This window comes from Papaver somniferum, chromosome 3, assembly GCF_003573695.1.
Source record: "Papaver somniferum cultivar HN1 chromosome 3, ASM357369v1, whole genome shotgun sequence".
In the NCBI taxonomy this organism is placed as follows: Eukaryota; Viridiplantae; Streptophyta; class Magnoliopsida; order Ranunculales; family Papaveraceae; genus Papaver; species Papaver somniferum.
Window position 1 is genome coordinate 75,972,876 of NC_039360.1, and position 22,354 is coordinate 75,995,229.

The 22,354-nt window shown below is 34.0% G+C and overlaps 1 long non-coding RNA gene across 1 annotated transcript; it reads left to right on the forward strand.

Annotated features, from left to right (window-relative positions):
- The first annotated feature begins 12,268 nt into the window (after positions 1-12,268).
- Positions 12,269-15,054, forward strand: LOC113361373. Its single transcript, XR_003365100.1, has 2 exons — positions 12,269-12,385; positions 14,653-15,054. It is a non-coding gene; the product is annotated as an uncharacterized LOC113361373 (long non-coding RNA).
- The last annotated feature ends 7,300 nt before the right edge of the window (positions 15,055-22,354 follow it).

A 22,354-nucleotide genomic window follows, 5' to 3' on the forward strand; every position in this document is an offset into this window, starting at 1 on the left:
AACAACGCACAACCTGTATTATTTCAATTATATAAACAAATATAATGCGGAATAGAAATAACACAGACACCAAAATTTTGTTAACGAGGAAACCGCAAATGCAGAAAACCCCCGGGACTTAGTCTAGATTGAACACACACTGTATTAAGCCGCTACAGACACTATCCTACTCCAAACTAACTTTGGTATGGACTGTAGTTGAACCCCAATCAATCTCACACTGATCCAAGGTACAGTTATGCTCCTACGCCTCTGATCCCAGCAGGATACTGCGCACTTGATTCCCTTAGCTGATCCCACCCACAACTAAGAGTTGCTACGACCCAAAGTCGAAGACTTTAATAAACAAATCTGTATCACACAGAAAAGTCTACGATAATAGATAAATCCGTCTCCCACGAATATACCTACGAGTTTTGTTCCGTCTTTTGATAAATCAAGGTGAACAGGAACCAATCAATAATACCAGACTTATGTTCTCGAAGAACAACTTAGTATTATTAATCACCTCACAATAATCTTAATCGACGCAGCGAAAAAAGATATTGCGGAATCACAAACGATGAGAAGAAGTTTGTTTGTGATTACTTTTTATCTTGCCTATCGGAGATAGAAATCTCAAGCCAATTATTACAATTGTACTTGTACGATAGAAACAGCAAGATCAGATCACACAACTACGATAAAAGTAGTATCGTTCTGGCTTCACAATCCCAATGAAGTCTTTAAGTCGTTAACCTGGTTTAGAAGAAGAAACCAAAGTTTAAAGAAGAATCGACTCTTGCTTAGCACAACTAGTATCACACAAAATGTATGGGGATTAGGTTTCCCAGTTGCTAGAGTCCTCTCTTATATACACTTTCAAATCAGGATTTGTAATCAATATTAGCTTAGTAACAAAGCATTCAATATTCACCATTAGATGAAAACCTGATTAGATTCAAGCTAATATTTATCAACCGTTAGATCGAAAACTTAGCTTGTCACACACAAATGAAATGTCCAATTTTGGTTTTATGAACCGTACCCAAACATTAACATTTGTTGGTTCAACAAGTCAACCAAATGGTTAGCCATATGATTACTCTCATATCAACCTTATTCTTCTTCACCATAACTAGTTCAAATGACTCAAATGAACTAGTTAGAGAGTTTTTCAATTGCAAGGAACTCTTATGTAACTACACAAGACATAATTGAAGCAAAACGGTTTGTTCACTCGAATCAGTTCATGAACATTATAGCCACGGTTTCAACCACCATTAGTCAATCAAATCAATCGAAAACACAAGATAAACCGCAATTATCTAGTTTCCCACCAACGGTACTAATAGAGATTCTCAATCCCAAAGAAGACTTTAAACTGAGCGGCCGTAAGAGATTTCGCCTAATTAGGTTACTCTCCTCTCCGAATAGGCGGCTTCACCAGTAACAACACAACCGAGGAAGTTTGCCGTCACGAAGGATTAGTTTGCTAGAAATGCAAACTTCAAGTATTTATAGACAAGGAAGTTTGAACACCAAGGAATTTCCAAAACCGAAAATATTCTCAAGATATGCAATATAATTCCAAATTCAGTTTCCACAATTCCTGGAAATGCTCTGTCCAAAAATAATGACCGAAAATCTCTTTGGAAATCTTTAACTAGTAAATGCACATTACTAATTATTATTTTCCTAAAATAAAATTAAGACTTTAATTAAAAGATTCTTAACTTATTTATGTTTCGATCCTGGGATTTTCTTCCATTAGCTATTAAGGAATAACTTTGAACAATTAAAGATAAATGTTACTTCCTATGTTCGAAGTGTGCCGACATCCTTACTTTGTAAGTCCTCTTTCATACTTAAAACCTTGAAACCGATTTGCCACACTTCCAAACAAGTTTAGAATTGGTTCATATGACTTTCAAGAACTATGTGATTGATCAAGAACACTCAATCACAAATCACGGGTTTAACGGTTCTACCAAAACAAGTTTCGGTTCTACCTCCATGTGAGTATTGTGCATAGTCACACTAGATTTCCAAAATTCGGTTGACTAGTTACTAGGATCGGTTCCCCACATATATATGGTATCTAACTTATATGTGTTGCACATGTTCATAGGATCGGTTCCTTTTCTGCTACAAACTTGTTGCACCTCGTACAAGGTTCGATTCCCCTTTGTGATGTGTTGCACCTCTTACTAGGATCGGTTTCACTAATAAAAGTCATACCAATACATAAGTCAGGCCACTATGAATATTTTTACCAAGAACACAAACAAGTCATGAGCGGTTATACTAAATCACACATATTGGTTGTTCACAAGATATGCAATGAATAACAATACCAATAACGCCTGGCGATTTTCTTTTCGATTCATAAACAAGTTTATGAACTTACTTCCTTAAAACACATGTAAAACATTGTTTCCTAGGATGAAATCCTCACCTCATACCCATACATAATCACAATAGCATTTAAACGATTATGTCGATGTCTTATCTACAAAGTTTAAAAGTTAAGCAATAAACCTCGTATTGTATTCCTTAATACTATGTCTATCTAGAGTGTTCATGTTTCGCAGTTTTGCTTTTAATATGCACGACTTGAAAGATATGTTAGGGAATGCAATAGTTCAAGTCAAATATCACTAACCTCAAGTGGAAGTATGATGTTGTCGTTGTAGCTTCTTACTTCTTTACTTTTTCAAGTCTTCGCAATACTTGTAATGTCTCATATCCTAATACTTTCAAGCTAACCTGTACGAAGTTGACTCTAGTACATAATCAAGCGACTCTTAAATGAGTTTTGATTCACTAAAATATGACAATCAAACTTGACATACCAACACTTGGTGGGTTCAACTAAGCTATGCTCTAACAAGAAGCGTCTACTAGTACCATTGGTGGGAAACTAAAATTACATTGTTATTTTAGTTTTCGATTATTGATTTTATTGACTAACGGTTGTTAACTCCTGATTGCACCTAGTTCGATTATTCTTGAGAGCCTTGTCTTCTGACATAAGGTCACTCAAACTAGATCAAGGGATTAATTTTGACTTGTGATCATCCATTGTCAACAGACTCCGTTCTGTGCGTGATCGATCATAAGTCAGGAATCAAGCTTCTTAATGTGCAGGTACAAAAGACTACTGAAGATTGAAGAAAAGAAGATTTTTATTATTGGTTTTGCATCTTCGTGATTTGCTTCGTGCAGAACTTGATCGGTTGGGATTCAACTAAATCTAGTTTATCTTTTGATAGACTTATTATTGACTAGTCGTATTTAGATCAACAAGATATCATTTGTTGGTACTCTTCATTATCAGAATCTGGTAATTCTATTCGACCCGATCCGGTTAACTTGTTTAATCCAGGTCTTGTAAGATTTATACCCGACAAATGAGTTTAATTGATTTTAAGCAAAAAATCCTTTTGTCACACTCAACACACATATCTCTGACTGATTTCCTGAGATATGAGAGTGGTTACCAAACATATTAATTATTTACTGTTTGGAAGACGACCGAAAAGGTTGAGTGCTTAAATTCTTCAAATAGGCTGAAGAAACTTAAGATAGTGGACTCTGTCTTAGGATTCACGGGCGTTGGCCAGATTGATTGTAGGTGCAGGAATACTGAGGAAACTAGGTAACTAGGGGTAGTTTACTTGGTCTCAACTATACGAATTTGGTAGTGTCTTTATATAACGACTTAATTCTAAGAGTATTCAGAGTTGAACTAGTCCCGGGGTTTTTCTGCATTTGCGGTTTCCTTGTTCACAAAATATTTTTTTTGTGTCATTTAATTTACTTCCGTATTATAATTATTGCTTAGTTATAATAGAGTAAATTACACTTGTATGCTAACCAGACACTTAATATTGATACTATAGTTAAATCGGTCTTGTACCGTAACTATTATCAAGTGATTATCTTGTTGTTGTATTGTATCGACTTCTTTGTCCATAGACAATCACACAAGGTATCAAACTTATAGGTTGATATCAAAAAGATTGTGGTGTACTTGGTGACCTCGTCATTTCAATTGGTATCAGAGCAGGGAAACACGAAAAGATCTAACAATTTGTGTTTGGTGCTATCCAACCTATAAGACATGAGTCAAAGCAAAAAAGGTAAAGTAAAACCTAAAAATGGCTCACTCAACGTAAATCAAGATTTCGAGAATAATCTCTCAGTAAAAGCTACTAGTAGTCGGTCACATGCTCCATCTATGTCAAAATCAAGTTAAAGGTTATTTTCTGATAAACTCTTGATTGAGTATCTTACTTATGACAAAATAAGGATGAGTCCAAAACTAAAGGTGAAAGTGCCTCCTCATAATCTGTTTTGGGTCCGATTCCAATTGATGGTGGAAAATATTCTACTCCTACTTCTTCAGCGCATGTGGGAGATTTAAATCCATCATCATGTTCAAATCCTGAAAATATGACTGAACTGCAGAGCTTCCTCAATAAATTTAAACTATTTCAAAATCATAAAAAAAACATTAATTGTTTGGAAGATGTCTTAGAACTTATTGTTCAACTGAATGTAAGAATCTGTGAAATAAAGCGAGAAACACTTAGCCTTCAAAGTAATCTTACGGATTATTCAGAAAGAAAATTAGCTCTGTGTAAGGAAGTGAATCAAAAAACTCCAGAGTGTGAAAATCTTACATTGTCGCTGAATTTTTCACAAATTAAGATTTTGAAGACGTATTGACATCAGGGAAGACATCATCCTTTTACTTTAGGTTAGTAATACAAGACTTGGCTTGTTGTAATTTCTATAGCATTGCTTTCAAGTCGTTTAGATTGAAAACATAACATGCCAAGTTATATACATGCAACTCTAGTATTAGATACGTGATCATCTTATTATGATCAAAGTGTTGTTTTACAACTAAGGTAAATTGAATTACGAAGTATAATGCTTATCTTTTGAGTTCGTAATTGCGAAATAAACATAATCTTTGTAACTCGTTACTAGATTATGTAATGAAATTAAGATTGATATAATGCCTAGAAAACTATGTCTGATTACATGAGTTTAAGGATGTAGACTTACGAACTTGTTTCGTAGTTGAAAAAATCAATAGGATTGGTGGTCTGGTTTTCATTGAAGATCTAAAGAAAGACCTATTCCTGCTTATGTTCGGGAATCATGGTAGAAAGATCCTTACCTATATAAGGTAGAACCGATCACTACCTACAATTAGAGTCATGGTAGAACCGATCCCAATATGCAAAACCGATTTCTCTAGTCACACACACTTTAGGGTTTGTGTGATTTTGGAAATTGGGTTTTCTAAATAGGAAAGTTCAAGATGTAGACATAATGATTAATTTGAACATGTGCATAAATCTAATATTTTATTATTTAAAGATATTTATTGATACTCAAGGTGAGATCCCAAACCGAAATGTTTGAGAATCTATTTTGTCAAGATTTTCGAATGTATATGTTTTTTTTTCCATCAAGAAAAACGTATCTCTAGAATATATTAGTTAAGTATCTCGTATGCTAGCTAATATTGAGTTGTATCCATGAGGTATTTCGGTAATACAATTGGATATTGGTTGGAATTATACAAAACCAAATTTAGGTGCTTTATTGCATACCTTGAGAATATTTTCGGTTATGGAAATTCCTTATTGGTGTCCAAACTGCCATGTCTATATATAAATAGTGAATTTTTTTCTTCTTACAAACGTATTATGAGGCAGACACTTCATCTTTGTAGTCACTGTTGTAGCCGACTAATAGTTTATTCGTAATAATATCTTGGAGAGGAGAGTAACCTAACTAGGAGAAATCTCTTACATCCGCTAGTTTAAAGACTTTTCTGGGATCAAGAAGCGTCTACTAGAATTGCAATGTTATTTTATTGACTAATGGTTGTTAACTATTGATTGCACCTAGTTTGATTATTCTTGAGAGCCTTCTCTTCTGATATTAGGCCACTCAAACTAGATCAAGAGACTAGCGGTAGTTCAGATTTGTCTTCAGATATGACATTGATTTGTGATCATCCATTGTTAACAGACTCCGTTCTGTGTGTGGTCGATCATAAGTTGGAATCCAGCTTGGTTGTGCTTGTACAGAAGAACATTGAAGATTAGAAGACAATAAGATTTGTTATTGGTTTCGTATATTTGTGATTAGCTTGGTGAACAAACTTGATTGGATGGGATCCGAGTAGATCTGATTTATCTTTGATAGACTTGCTAATGCTAGTCGTATTAGATCCGCAACCTATCATTTGGTGGTATTTTTCAGTATCTGAATCCGATAGTTTGTATACCTATATATCATTAACTTGTTGATTTAGATCTTGGTAGATCTTACCTAACAAAGGAGTTTACTAGTTTAAATGGAAAAGCCTTTGTGAACTCAACTATAATATCTATAGTCAAAATCTTGAGATAAGAAGAGTGGTTACCAAACAGATTAGTCCTTTACTGTCTGGAAGACGATCAAAGGAGTTGAGTGCTTGAAGTCTTCACAGCGGCTGAAGAAACTTAAGATAGAGGACTCTGTCTTAGGATTCGCGTGCATTGGCCAGATTGGTTGTAGGCGCAGGGATACTGAGGGAACTAGGCAAATAAGGGTAGTTTACTTGGTCTCAACTATATGAAGTTGGTAATGTTCTTTGTATACGGATTAATTATGAGAGTACAAAACTGGACTAGGTCCCGTTTTTTTTTTTTTTTTTTGCATTTGTGGTTTCCTCATTAATAAAATCTTGTTATGTCTTTACTTTTACTTTCCGCAATTATAATTATTGTTTTAAATACGCCACATGAACTAAAACATAAAAACAAGTAAGAGTTTACACGGGGTTGGTTGGGAGCCTAGCAACAAGTTGCGTCCCAACTCCTTTTTGGATAGCAACACCTACTCTATGAAAAAGAAAACTGCCTATCTTAGAATTAGCATCATAATTAGCTAAGAAGTTTCTCAACCGATTCAGAAAAATAATAAAATCATCTCCTAATTCGCCAAATGTAAAAAAGGCTAAAACCCCAAAACTGTAACCATGAGATGTGCATGTGTCCAAGTATTTGGAATGCTTGTGATTGATAGCCACGGAAATGGCACGTCCCAGAAAAAAGCTATGAAGTCCTCCACCCGTGAAGGGCGAAATCCCTGTAACGTCAAAACAAGTGTCTTGACCGTTCTCCCAGTTATATACAAGAATGTCAGCTGGTTTTAAGGTTAAAATCATCATAATTATTGTTTTAGTTATAATTAAAAGTACATACATTGTACGTTAATCCTACACTTGAGTTGGTCCCTATTGTTTAAGGTTCGGTTTCGTACTTGTACTATATACCAAGTGTATACCTTATGGTTTGTTATTTCTTGACAGTATCTGTCTATATTAGATCATGCAAGGTATAAGACTTCTAGATTGGTATCGAAAAGATTGTGGTGTACTTGGTACCCTCGTCATTTCAGAGACGAAATTGTCCGAAATTTCAAAAATGACACCTGAATTAAAATAAATATTCAACGATGAATTTACAACGAAAAGTTTTCAAATTTTAACCAGTGATACATAATCATGTTATCCACCAAAACCAGAAGTCTGATCATTAATCAGAGATGTATATTTATGCGAATAGATTATTAAACGTTAACAATACAAAATCATATAAATTAAACACCTAAAATAATAACAGCAATATAGAAAAGGTTTCGCATTCTACCTTAATTATGTTGATCCTATACTGATTTGACTAATCATTCTTTCCCCTCAAGAAACATGGCTCCACTTCCTTCTCCTCTCTCTCTATATATTGGTTTATAACTTTTCTAATCCATTCCTCCCTATTTATAACAAAGTTCATACTAATTATTCCATTATTATCAGTAGTACTAAGTCTCATACTTATTATTTAACTAATTATTTTAATTATTTTTTCATTTTCCTTTAATTTATTTAATTATTAAAATTAATTAGGTGCATCTATTTTCACCTAGTTCTCCTAATTCAAGCAACCCACCTAGGATAAGGCAACGAAACAATAACCTAAACAAAAGATCAGCTAAGTTGGGTAAACCCGAACCGAAACAATAAATATAAATACATGGTATTACATTCTACCACCCTTAAAAGAAATTTCGTCCCGAAATCAAGAACATGCTTATAACCTCTGAATTTCACATAATATAAAACAACATGACAACTTAATTCAATACACAACTAGCTATTCACATGAATCAAAAGCCAAATTATAACTAATAAGATGGAATATGCAATAGAACAATCAAATCAAGCAATCATTCATATCAACATACCAAAATAATTTAGTTACGCTCCCATTCAAGATCTAAAGCCTAGAGCTCTGATAACAACTTGTAACATCCGAGTTCCGGATCAGGATCAAACCCGAATGAAAATCCGAACTCAGGAAATTACAGGTCGGAACGAGACTGATGCATTTATTTTTTTAGCTAAATTTATTTCACTAAACACAACTTAACTTTTACATGCATAAATTTAAGCATATTAATTCACTATTTAAGCATCTATAACATCATCGATAAAATATTTAGACCAAGTTACAATGCAAGCAATTACAAGAAAAATATCACAATCATCAAGCTAACTAACTTCTTAGATCCACTTCCAACTTCCATAAATCTACAAGGAATGTCAATTAGGGTGAGATGACAACTCAATAAAATGCATCATCATCATCTAAATATGTGAAAAAAAAACCAATTTAATTATCAAGGAAAAACATATAACATGAAGTACAATACAACTTTGGCGAATCAATGTTGTATTCAAAAATCGCAATACTAATAATGTTTCCAATAAATTATCCGATCCATAATTCAATCCATAAGTTCACCACACTAATAAGGTTTCCAACAAATCATGAAATTTAGATTCAACGCATAAGTTCATAACACCAATAATATTTTCAATTCACACATGAGTTCATAATACAAATTTCCTTGGTTCGTACATCCACCTATCGTTTATCCGACCGATGATCAGGAACATAAGTTCCTACATGGGGATCATTATCCATTTAGCTCTTGGTGATCATTACCCGTTTCATTCTCAGGGATCATTACCCGCCTTTAGTATGGAACCATGTTCCATGTAACGGTAAAACATGATCTCATTACCAATTTGTAAATCATTTTTACAAACAATACAATCAACCATGGCTTAACAACATATGACAAACAACATAGTTTCTTTCAAGCCTTTATGCAAACAAGCTAGCTGGAGACGTTTCACAACATGTATTTCAGGATGATTACTTTACCTGATCTTCCTAAAATTTTAGGAGAACATATATAACTCAATAAACAAACACATATCACATCAAACCAACGATACAAACTAAAGATATTGAATTTACAAACTCATCATAAAATTTGGGCAGATTCATCATGTTAGCGAAATATTCATGTTGAATTCATAACAACCTGAAATTAAGAAAATCGAAAGCCATGTGAAACATAACTATATGTATATACAACTTTCATGAAAACATCAACATCTTCAAGATTACTCATATCGCTAGATTCGTGAAGAGACGAAATTATTAGAAATTTTAAAAATAGCACACAAATTATATAAATATTCAACGGGTGGGAAACTTTCAAATTTTAACCAGTGATACCCGTGTTATCTATCAAAAGCAGAAGCCTGATCAATAATCAGAGATGCATATTTATGTGAATAAATTACTGAAACTTAATAATACAAAATCTTATAAAATAAACAACCAAAGGAAAGATACAAAAAGAGAAAGGGTTTCACATTCTACCTTAATTATATTGATCCTCTACTGATTTTACTAATTAAGTTTTCCCCTCAAGAACCATGGTTCCATCTCCATCTCCTCTCTCTCTCTCTCTATCTATTGGTTTATAACTTTTCAAATCCCTTCCTCCCTATTTAATAAAGTTTATATTAACTATTCCGTTATTATTAGTAGTATTAAATCTCATACTTATTACTTAACTTAATTATTTTAATTATCTTTTCATTTTATTTTAATTTATTTAAATATTAAAATTAATTAGGTGACTCTATTTCCACCTATCTTTCCTAGTTCAAGCAACCCCCTAGGCTAAGGCAATGGAAACAACAACCCAAACAAAAGGTTAGCTAAGTTGGGTAAACCCGAACAGGAATAGTAAATATAAATACAGGGTATTACAAACAATGTCTCACTTGAATTGTTTGATTGGGGATATAAGATTAAGGATCTCAATACTAAGGAAGTAGTAGCAGAAGGGCTAGTCTGCAACAACTTGTATCCAATTCAAATGGGTCCAGTTTTTTCGTTTTCTTCTGTTCTTGATGCTTCTTCATTATGGCATTCTAGACTTGGAAATCCTTCAAATCAAACTCTTAGTAAGTTTTCCACATTATCCTAAACTAAAATTTCTTCACAGTTTTTAAATTCCTTTTGTCATCATTGTCAACTAGAAAAACGCACTAAATTGTCTTTTTCATCATCTAATAGAGTCACACATACTCCCTTATCACTTGTTCATTGTGATAATTGGGATCTAGCTCCAACCGTGTCTTTGGATGGTTTTAGATATTATACTCCTTTTATCGATGATTTTAGTCTATATAACTAGATTTATCCAATGTCATAGAACTGAATCTCTTAAGTGTTTTCAACATTTCAAAAGAATAAATGAAAATCTTTTAAACACTTCTATTTTTTTCTTTTCAATGTAAAAGAGTAAGTTTCATTACCTTCTCATTTTTATTATTTTTTTAACTGTTACAATATAATATCATCTAAAGTTATCATTTCAAGTCTCCTTTTCAAAATTTTTTTTCAAGAAAATCCATATTATATTTTGTTACAAGTGTTTGAATGTGGCTGATGTCCAAACCTTACTGCTTATCGGTCTATTAAACTACGTGCCAAATATGTTAAATGTGTGTTTTTGGGATACAATCCTCTTTATAGATGTTATAAATATTTTGATCAAAATACTATAAAGATTTTTGTCTCTCGCAATGTCAATTTTAATGAATCTGAATTTCCTTTTGCTTCAAATTCTGACTCAGTTCCTTGTACTGATTCATGTTCTGAGTTGGTTTATTTTCCAATTGGCTTATGTCCTGCACCATCAACTTCTATTACCACTCAACCTTCATCTTCTAAACCTATAGAGTCTACTGTGAAGTTTGATCCTATTTTACTTACTTCGGCTACTAATGTTATTTCCTTACACGCAAGAACTATTCCTACTATATCTTCTAATGGTATTTAAAAGAAGAAAACTTTTTAATCTGATTTTATTGCCCATGCTACTATCTTACATCCTTTCTCGGTGGATTTTACTTCTCTTCTCGCTACTGATATTGAACCTAAAACTTATAAGTCTGCTGCTAAAACTCTAGTGTGGGTTCATGCTATGAAAAATAAAAATACGACTTTAATGAATAATGATACTTGGGATTTGGTTAAACCAACTGAAGGAATAAACATTTTGGGAAGTAGATATGTATATAAGATTAAATATTAGTCAAATGATAGTATTCACAGATACAAGTATCGATTGATAGCTCAGGGATTTAATCAACAAGATGGAGTTGATTTTCCTGAAACTTTAGTCTAGTGGTTTTGATCACAACTATCAGATGCATACTGATTATTGCAGTTTCTAGAAAATAGGATGTAAGACAATTAGACGTATCAAATGTTTTTCTTCATGGTTATCTTAATGAACTTGTTTTTATAAAGCTACCAAAAGGTTTTGAAGATCCGACTCGACCACATTTTGTCTATCATCTTAAAAAATCTCTTTATGGGATAAAACAGGCTCTTCGTGTGTGGTTTGAACGATTTAATGGATTACTTATCTCAGCTAGTTTCATCATGTTAGAGTGTGATCATTCCATGTTCACTTATAATTCTGGTGAGAAAATTCAAATTCTTCTCCTTTATGGTGACAACATTATCTTGCCATGATCTTCTTCCTCTCTTATTACTTTTGTTTTATCATTGTATTGAGTAGGGAGTTTTTAATGAAAGATCTAGGGTTATTGTATTATTTTTTTGGCATTGACTGGTTGAGATCTTCAAGAGGTATTGTCTTATAGCCTGTTTGGATGCACCACCAGAAGCAACTTTTCGATTTCTGAAAGTCGAAAAGTCAAAAGTAAATATTGGGTATGATATTTGAAAACAACTTCCGGGAGTCAAAAAGCTTATTTTTTTCCGGAGCTAATATATTTTGCTTCTGCCTTGTGCTAGAAGCAACTTCTCAACTTCTCCTCGTTTTTTTTTCTTTTCTTTTTCCATCTTCTTTCTCATCTGTGTTGAATTTTTGGACAACAAAACACATAAGCTTGAAGAAGAGAGGCTACGAGTTTATCCTGCGCAACTCAAAGGTCAGGTGATACTGATTTTTTTTAATGAAATTTCAGTAATTTGGGTTTTTTTCCTTCTTATTTGGATTTGGATTTGGATATAGATTTGAAATTTGTTTTCTCTAATCTTCCTCATCTAATTGACATTGAGGTGCGATTCGTCAAACCCTTAATTTACTTGTTGATGGATTTTATGAAATGGGTTCGGTATCAATTTTAAAGTTTGTTATTTTTCCTAATTATACAATGGATTTTTGTTAACTTGCTTCTGGATTTTTATGCTGAAATTCATTATATAGGATGTTGCATAATTGTTTTTTAAGATTCATAGCACAATACTATCTTTCAAAATGGTGGTACTGGTAAACTTGAACTGTAAAAAATACTAGGAACTAAGAACAATTAATGGTGAATCATGATATCGGTGAATCGGTGATTGAGATATCAGATTGATAACATTTGGACCGAAATAGTACTGGTGAATTGATGATTGAATCGCCATGTCGAAAGTACAAGTAGTTAACTAGATTTACAGATTGATAAGCTACGCTGCAAATTTGTATATACACCTGAATTTTTGTTTGCATATACATGTCTAGATATTACGCTCATCTCTTTATGCAATGGCCTTAGCTTTTTTGTATGGTAGTACACATTCGCAACTCAGTAGTTTACATTCACAACTCTGTAGTTTGTTATTTCTTCTTAAGTATGTTGTTTCTCTAAGAAATCAACCTACGACCACTTTGAAATGCAATCCACAACGTCCAAATGATCAACTGGAGTTGTCATCCTGTTCAAAGGTAGATGGAATTTCGTTCGCTGATCACATCATCTAATACAAGGCCTGCAAAAGAGGTCATTTTACCACAAGATCTTCACAAAGGGCTACCTAGATATACACATAACAACATCTCTTTCCTTTGTTATCGTGAAAATTGGATGTTTGATATATTTTATTTTGGATTCCATGAGCTTGTAATATAATAGATATACAATAATGAACATATTTTGACTTCTATCCTTGTTATGTTGCCAAACTTGCTTCTTGACTTTTTAACTTATAAGTCAAATAGTTTCCAAACTAAATTATCCACTTTTTAGCTTCCGAGAAGTCCAGAAGCACTTCTTGCTTCTACTTATGTATATTAATTAACTCAAAATAAGTATGCTTTGCAAATATTGGAAAAGGCAGATATGCTGACATGTTGTCTTGCCACAACACATGTCATTTAAGGTCCTAGACTCTCCCTAGATGATGGTGATCCACTTGATGACCTTGGTTTGTGCAGAAGAACTGTAGAGCGTCTTCAATGCTTAACTCTTACTAGACCAGATTTGAGTTTTTAATTTCTGTCAATTATGCAAGTCAGTTTCTTCATGCTCCTACAACATATCATCTACAACTTCTCAAAAGGATCTTGAGATATCTGAAAGGGAATATTGGATTTGGTATTACATTAAAATAACCAACCATTTCCAAATCAAGTGCCGAGTCTAAGTACAAGTCTTTGGCAGTCGCAAGTTTAGAACTTTTATGGATTTCTTATCTGTTGATGGGGTTTCATATTAATCTCTCTAATCTTGTTATTCTTTTCTGCGACAATGTCAGTGCAAATAGTTTGGATACAAATCCTATTTTTCATGCTCGTACCAAGCACGTGGATATCGACCATCACTGCATTGGAGAACTTGTTTTATGGGTTCATACAGGTAGCTTAGGTTCCCTTTGCACATCAATTAGAAGATGTTTTCACTAAGGATTTAGGCTTAGCTTTGTTTTAAAATTGTATTGTCAGACCCATCAGTTTCAAGGTGAGAGTTAGGTATATTGAGTGTAAAGTGGGTGTATGTTTTACGTTATCTTTAGTCTATCACTGTATTCATAAATATTGTATCTCTAGGCTATGTTATGTAAAATTTCACACGCTTAGTAAAATTCTTTCGCTTGCTCTTACATTCAAGTTTTTCTGTATTATTACTATTAGGATCTGGTTCTTTTTACAGATACCTTAAATTCTGAAATTTGAATGGTTCCAAGATAATCAGGGGTTTTCAAGTTTGTTTTCCTCTTCTAATATTTCTTCGTCTAAATTTCTTTGTATGTTTATGTTTAATTTAAATCCCCTTAGAGAAACCAACAAATTATTTTAGATCCTTGTGCCATGCCCTTCTTTAATAGGAAGACATCTAGGGAACACCCATTAAACATGTTTTGTTCGAGTATATGCAGATGAACATACATTAGAAAATTCTGATTATTATATCCTACCGTGTGTTTTGTGCAGAAAAGTATTTTGAACATAATTTGGCGCTACGAGAACAAGTATTATAGTGGTGAAGGAGAAGAGGCATTGAGAGTGAAAGGAAATGGTTGTCGAAGAAGTGGAGGATCCAGGAAAGTGTAAGGTGAAGTTTTTGTGTAGTCGTGGTGGTAAACTATTACCAAGGCCTGCTGATCGTAAGCTCAGATAATTGCGGGAGAAACTCGACTAGTTGTGGTTCCTCGTAATATCAACTTCATCGGTATGAAGATTAGGTTTTGGATTGTTTTCCTGTGCACCCTTTTTTATCAACAAGTTTCTTATTCTCGAACCTCATATACAAATGTCTCAACTGTTTATTTATTTTCTCAACCAATTTTTTAACATTTTCGAACTAAAATTGGATTTTTAATGGAAATGTTTGCTTAGTTTTTGACTCCATTCTGCGGAATTGATTGTCGAACTTGCTGGCCAATTTGGGGTGATACAATTCTGAAGTATCACTTGATCCCAGAAGATTTAGATTCCCTAGTTTTAGTAACAAATGATGATGACCTGCGCTATATGCAAAAATGAAAATGACCGACACCCTAGAACAATTGGATATAAGCACAGTATGCGTACTTGCATATGTGTAATCCAAGTTCGGGAACCATGGTATGCATACCCGTACGCGTACTGATTGGTTTAGTTGAGGTCCGGGAACTAAGTACGCATACCGGTACGCGTACTGGCTTGAGGTTCAAGTTCCGGGACTTTACTGAGTTTGGTGGTATGCGTACCCATTCGCATACTGGCGAACCCAAACTTAGTCTGGTCACTAAGTATGCGTACCCGTTTGCATACTTGAGTGGGTTATGTTCTAAAATCGGTTTGTTCATGAACTAATACATTTATATAATAAGGAATGCAATCTTTTGCAAACCGTGGCTATAATGTCCATGAGTTGATTCGAGTGAATCAAAATCGATTTTGCTTCAATTTTTCTTGTATACTTGTATGAGAATACAAACAATTGAACAACTCTAGAACTAGTTTCATTTGAGTCATTTGAACTAGTTATGGTGAAGATGAATAAGGTTGATATGAAAGTGTCCATATGGCTAACTTCGGTTAACTATTGTTGAGCCAACAAATGTGTACACGTTTAGGTACGGTTACTCGTATCTAAATGAAGTCACTTTTCATTTGTGTGTAACAAGCTAAGTTCGATCTAACGGTTGAAAGATATTAGCTTGAGTCTAATCAGGTTTTCATCTAACGGTGAATATTGAATGCTTTGTTGCCAAGGTAACATTGATTGCAAACCCTGTTTGAATACTATATAAAGGAGAACTTTAGCAACTGGGAAACCTAATCCTCAGACCTCCTGTGTGATACTAGTTGCGATTAAAGTCAGTTTTCTTTTAACCTTAGGTTTTTCCAAAACCCTGTAGGTTAACGACTTGAAGACTTCATTGGGATTGTGAAGCCAGACCCAACTATTTTATCTGTAGTTGCGTATCTGATCTTGCTGTTTTCTATCGTGATTGAGTATTATCTTCTCTAAGATTTGCTTGAGATTTAATCTCCGATAGGAAAGATAAAAAGTAGTCACAAACATCTTCGTCTCATCGTTTGTGATTCCATAATATCTTGTTTCTCTACCATACAATTAAGATTATTGTGAGGTGATTAATATATTTCTATGATGTTCTTCGGGAATATAAGTCCGGTATATCAATTGATTCCTGTTCACCTTGATTTATCAAAAGACGGAATAAAACTCATAGGTATATCTGTGGGAAACTGATTTATCTATTAAATAAACTTTTCTGTGTGAGACAGATTGGTTTATCAAGTCTCGACTTTGGGTCGTAGCAACTCTTAGTTGTGGGTGAGATCAGCTAAGGGAATCAAGTGCATAGAGTCCTGCTGAGATTCAGAGACGTAATGGGCACAATTGTACCTTGATCAGTGTGAGATTGGTTAGGGCTCAACTACATTCCAGTCCGAAGTTAACTTGGAGTAGTCTAGTGTCTGTAGCGGCTTAATACAGTGTGGTGTTCAAATCTGGACTAGGTCCCGAGGTTTTTTTGCATTTGCGGTTTCCTCGTTAACAAAACTTCTGGTGTCTGTGTTATTTCTTTTACGCATTATATTTGTTTGTATAATTGAAATATCACAGGTTGTGCGTAAGTTCAATCAATTGTGAATACAACCTTTGGTTGTTGATTAATTTGGTTGACACTTGGATATTGGTTTTTGATACCGTCCAAGTTATTTCTTATATTCAATCGGGCTCGCAAGTTCCTATTTGTTTGATTGCAAATCGAATTGAGAAATTGGGATTTAACTTTTTGATATACTTTTCTTAAGATTAAGTCTGACTGTCTAGTTGATTCTCTTGAAGTATTTTGGAGTTAGTCCATACAGATTGCTAATAGAAATATTGGGTGTGGTTGTTAGACCCCCGCTTTTTCAATTGATATCAGAGCAGGGAAAACCGTTTAATACCTTATAAGTCTGTGTTTATAGCGATCTAACTTTATGGACGATAGTGTTATCTCTGACAACGCAACACCAGTCCAGAAGCACTCTGATTTGGTTCAAAGTCTTGAGTCTCTTGAGAAACCTCTCATATCTTCTCCATTGACTGAAACTGTGGTCAACTGGGAAAAATGCCTAGATGAACAGTTGGATGATCTTTCAGATGAAAGTGATTCAGAAGAGGGATAAGATATTGATGAGGAAGTCTCACAATATATCAAGCTTTTTGAACATATCACAAAGAAAAAGAAGTCAACAGCTTGCTTGGCTGAATATCTGACTCCTCTCTGTCAAGAAAACAGGAAATTGAGAAAACTCTTTAAGGGATATTATTGTGGTTACAAACTCTTACAATATATTCTTAAAGATCATGAAGAAGATGTGCGTTCAAAGAATTCTGAATGTGATAATTTTCGTCGAAATCTCTTTGTGTTGAAAGAAAGACTTGCAGAAACTGAAGCAAGATATGACTCTCAACAAAAATGTTTTAACGACAGAGAAATCAGCCTTCTCGCCAGAGAAAAACAATTGGAGGATAATCTTGCTCCTGCTCTTGATAAGGTCAAATCATTGGAAGAGAATCTGAAAAGATTCAGTGCTAGCTCTACAAAATTATCCACTATGCTGGGAGCATGTAAAGAACATCGTGATACACGAGGTCTGGGCTATAAAGGAATATAAGCTCCAAGTACTAGTAAGATCAATTTTGTCTGTGCAAATGACAAGTTCCTAAGTGAAAATTTCAAAAACATCAAAAGTGAAAAACCTCTTCAACAGCTGATGTTCCTATGAACAAAGATTGTCCACCTTCGAAAACAGCTCATATGAGAACAGTCAAAAACATTCCCTACAACTGTTATTATTGCGGGAATAAAGGTCATCTTGAAAGGAGATGTCTTTTTCGACCGTCGAATGAAAAAATTCATAACATTATCGTATGTATGTCTAGAGAAGTAATCAAACCTGCCTCTCATTTTGCTGGAGAAAAAGGTCTTATCGCAATCAAGAAAAGTGTTGTGATGAGCCAATTCTTGATTGTAAATATGACACAATACCTGTTTACAATTATAAAGGGAAGAATGTCATATGGAGAACTGACTCTTCAAATTACTCTATGAAGAGAAAAAGTCATCGAAGGAAGAAGAAAAGTTCAAACTCCTTGCCTCTCACGGAAGAAAGTCTTGAATCTAAAATGTCTACTCCTGAATACATTCAAATCAATAATCGTGTCTCGGAGCTCAAGACAAGTACAAATAGACTCAAACGCAACATTAAGAAGGCAAGGAAGGCGGCAGTTTCAGGTAGCTCTTGCCCTCCTCCTATTGCTAATTATATTTTGACCAACCCTTTTGTTTTTGCTGAAGATCTTCAAGAAAGTAAAAGGGAAAATGTCAATATCCTTGATGAGCATATTGCTCATCAAAACACAACTTGACTGCCCAAAAGAGCATCCTCTTTCAAATTGTGTGAGGATGCTCATAATTCTCAAGAAGTTCTTTTGTCTTGAGAAAGTGGTCTTTGTTGTATTACTTTTGTTATTTTTTTTCCTGTTAAAATGATCATCTTACTGTTGAGCCCTGCTCCAGTATATTATTACATAGTTTAATATTTTTGGTCAATAACTCTTGAGAATATTCTCTTTGTTGCTTACCTTGAAAAAACTCTTGTTTTTCTTCTCATTGACGGGTGAGTTGTTGTTCATCAACAATTATCTTATGTCCTTTTGAGATAAGATTGTTTGTCAATATTTTTAGAATTTGTCTTTGATTTTTTTTTTTATCAAAACTACTTCTAAATTAGGCTCCATTGCTCTCTTGGTTTTGAACCTGGTCTGCAACCATGAGCATACGTGCACCCGACCCTTACCAAACGTAATCGAGTAACCATAGGGTTTCCCTATGATGCACTCATATATATGTATCATGGTTTTCCTCTTCTCGTGATACATACACGTTCCATAACATCAAAAATTCTTCTACTCTTTGTGGCGCACACAATGGATGGATGCAAAAAGGAAAACAAAGTTGAACATGGCAAGGTTATTGAGTTTCATGAGAAACCTGTTTTCATAACTTGCTTTCATGATGTTGATCATGAAAACAAACTTCCAGTTCATATGTCATCTCAACTGACAGGAAATCTTCTTCGAGATTTTGAGGTCATACGTGAACAACTTGGAATTGCAATAAAGAATCTTGAATTTCTGAAAAACGAACTGAAGAAAGCAACTGATGAACTTGTTTATGTTCGATCTCTGGTTGGTGGTCATGTCTGATGACTCTCGGTTGCGTTTTTACTATGAGTTTTTTTTTTTCTATTATTATTATCTAGGAAACTTCTTATGAGAATTTATTCTTGTGTTTTAAGAAGGATAACTAGGGTTTGGAATAACCATTATTGTGAGTACACATAGATATTGCCAACGATTTCATCTTGCAATGTTTTTAGATTTATTTATTTAAATTCTAAAGTTTATTTGGAAGATGATTTTGCAGTATTAATCTTTATGATTATATATATTGCAACTTGTTATGGGATATGTTTGTTTGCGTCCGTGAACTATGATTGTCCCATATTTTCTCAAAAGTTAAGTCTATCATATGTCTTTATGCAAATATTGATAAAAGATAAAATGAACTTTGGCAACAAAAGTTAAGCCTAATATGTCATTATGCGGATATTGATGGAAGATAGGATGAAATTTTGTCTACAAATATTAAGTCTATTACATATCTCTATGCAAATATCGATGAAAAATAGAATGAATCTTTGAATATTCTGCAGTATTGGTCTTTCATTGATCTACATCTTTTTGTAAGTATTGTGCAGCTCCATAAGCTCTCTTATATTGAGCATTTCCGATTAAATTAATCATGGGTTCTCTTGTGGTTCATTTAATTGAGTATTTTGGATACAAATTCATGTTTCATGTGATTTGTTAATGTCCAAATAAATCCTTCTTTTCTTGTGAAAGTAAGGTCGCTCTTGTTGTTCTTTCGGGAATGACATTTTATGGGGGAGAGTTCTTAATTGAACTTGTGCTTAATTGCCAAATCTTTGTGGGGAGTGCGGCTGTGGAATATTGTAGTAGTTTTCTTGGATCTTTATAAACTCCTTGATGAATACACTAGTTTCGGCTATGTGAAATCATCGAAACAAAGTTGATGATTCTCTTTTTGTCATGAAGTATCTCTATGGAAATTTTATTAGGATCGTACCTTTGCCAATTTTTATTGACAAAAAAGGGGAGAATTAATGTGTAGTTCATACTACAAACACATTTAGTTTACAGATCATTATGTAAGGGGGGTGGGGTTTCATGTGAGATGAAGTATTGACTAAGGGGAGTGATACATATCACCATAGTATTGTTGTCAAAGTTGTGATACAATTGGACTTTGATATTGTGTAATAATACTATGACATTGTATAACAATGATTGAAACCTATTGTTTTCTCATTGTTATAGCTACGGATCTTCAACAACTATGATGTTGAGTTGAACATATTCAAAATCACTGGAGTACTTGGAAGTGACGAAGATTTCGATTAATGTTGAAGAACCAAGGAAATAATGTTGAAGAACCAAGGAAATCAAGCATTTGTATTGGGAGCTACAAAGTTTATTTATTTTGTATTCCATATGTATTGATAGTTTTGTCACTAAAATTGACAAATGGGGAGATTGTTAGAGCACTGCTCGGTCAAACTCGCAACCGTTGCTATCTCAAGCTTGTTTGTCAAGTTTAGTTGCCAAAACTATAAGTTTTGATTTTTAGTCTACTTATAGCTAAGTCTCGGATTAGGATAGTAAGTGTAGTTGAGCATTAGAATTCACGACGTTCATCGATTGAAGACGAAGAACTACTAAGGGGAGATTGTGGAACTTCATCAACAAAAGGTATGTGGAGACTTGAACTCATCTATCACTCAAAAGTCTATATACTCTATCTCCTATTTGAGACAAAAGTCGTATAGCTATATAGACTTAGATTACGAAAATTTGATATTTCGACTTGAATTCAACTCGCTTACATATTTCTCGAAATATATGTTGGTAAGCTTTGCTTTAACCAAGTTAATCTTATATTCTTGATGGAAGTCAAAAGATGATCATGTGAAAATCGCCTGGTAACATCTTACATGATTTGTGTGAGACAGTCATTTGATGTAGACTCGGAATGTTTCGTATTGATCATTCGATCACTTGAAAATTGCTTTGAAGCTAATAGTTTGTGTAGACGACTATTGTCGTCTTCCGAGAATGTTTCAATGGTTGAAATGAGAGTTTAGAACAATTGGATATAAGCACTTTATGCGTACTTGCATATGTGTAGTCCAAGTTCGGGAACCATGGTATGCATACCCGTATGCATACTGATAGGTTTAGTTGAGATCCGGGAACTAAGTACGCATACCGGTACGCGTACTGGCGTGAGGTTCAAGTTCCGGGACTTTACTGAGTTTGGTGGTATGTGTACCCGTTCGCATACTAGCGAACCCAAACGTAGTCCGTCCACTAAGGTACGCGTACCCGTTTGCATACTTGAGTGGGTTATGTTCTAAAATCGGTTTGTTCATGAACTAATACATTTATATAATAAGGAATGCAATCTTTTGCAAACCGTGGATGTAATGTTCATGAATTAATTCGAGTGAATCAAAATCGATTTTGCTTCAATTGTGTCTTGTATACTTCTATGAGAATATAAACAATTGAACAACTCTAGAACTAGTTTCATTTGAGTCATTTGAACTAGTTATGGTTAAGATGAATAAGGTTGATATGAAAGTGTTCATATGTCTAACTTCGGTTAGCTATTGTTGAGCCAATAAAGGTGTACACGTTTAGGTACGATTACTCATATCTAAATGAAGGCACTTTTCATTTGTATGTAACAAGCTAAGTTCGATCTAACGGTTGAAAGATATTAGCTTGAGTCTAATCAGGTTTTCATCTAACAGTGAATATTGAATGCTTTGTTACCAAGGTAACATTGATTGCAAACCCTGATTTGAAGACTATATAAAGGAAAACTCTAGCAACTGGGAAACCTAATCCCCACACCTTCTGTGTGATATTAGTTGCGACTAGAGTCGATTCTACTTTAACCTTAGGTTTTTCCAAAATCCTGTAGGTTAATGACTTGAAGACTTCATTGGGATTGTGAAGCCAAACCCAACTATTTTCTCTGTA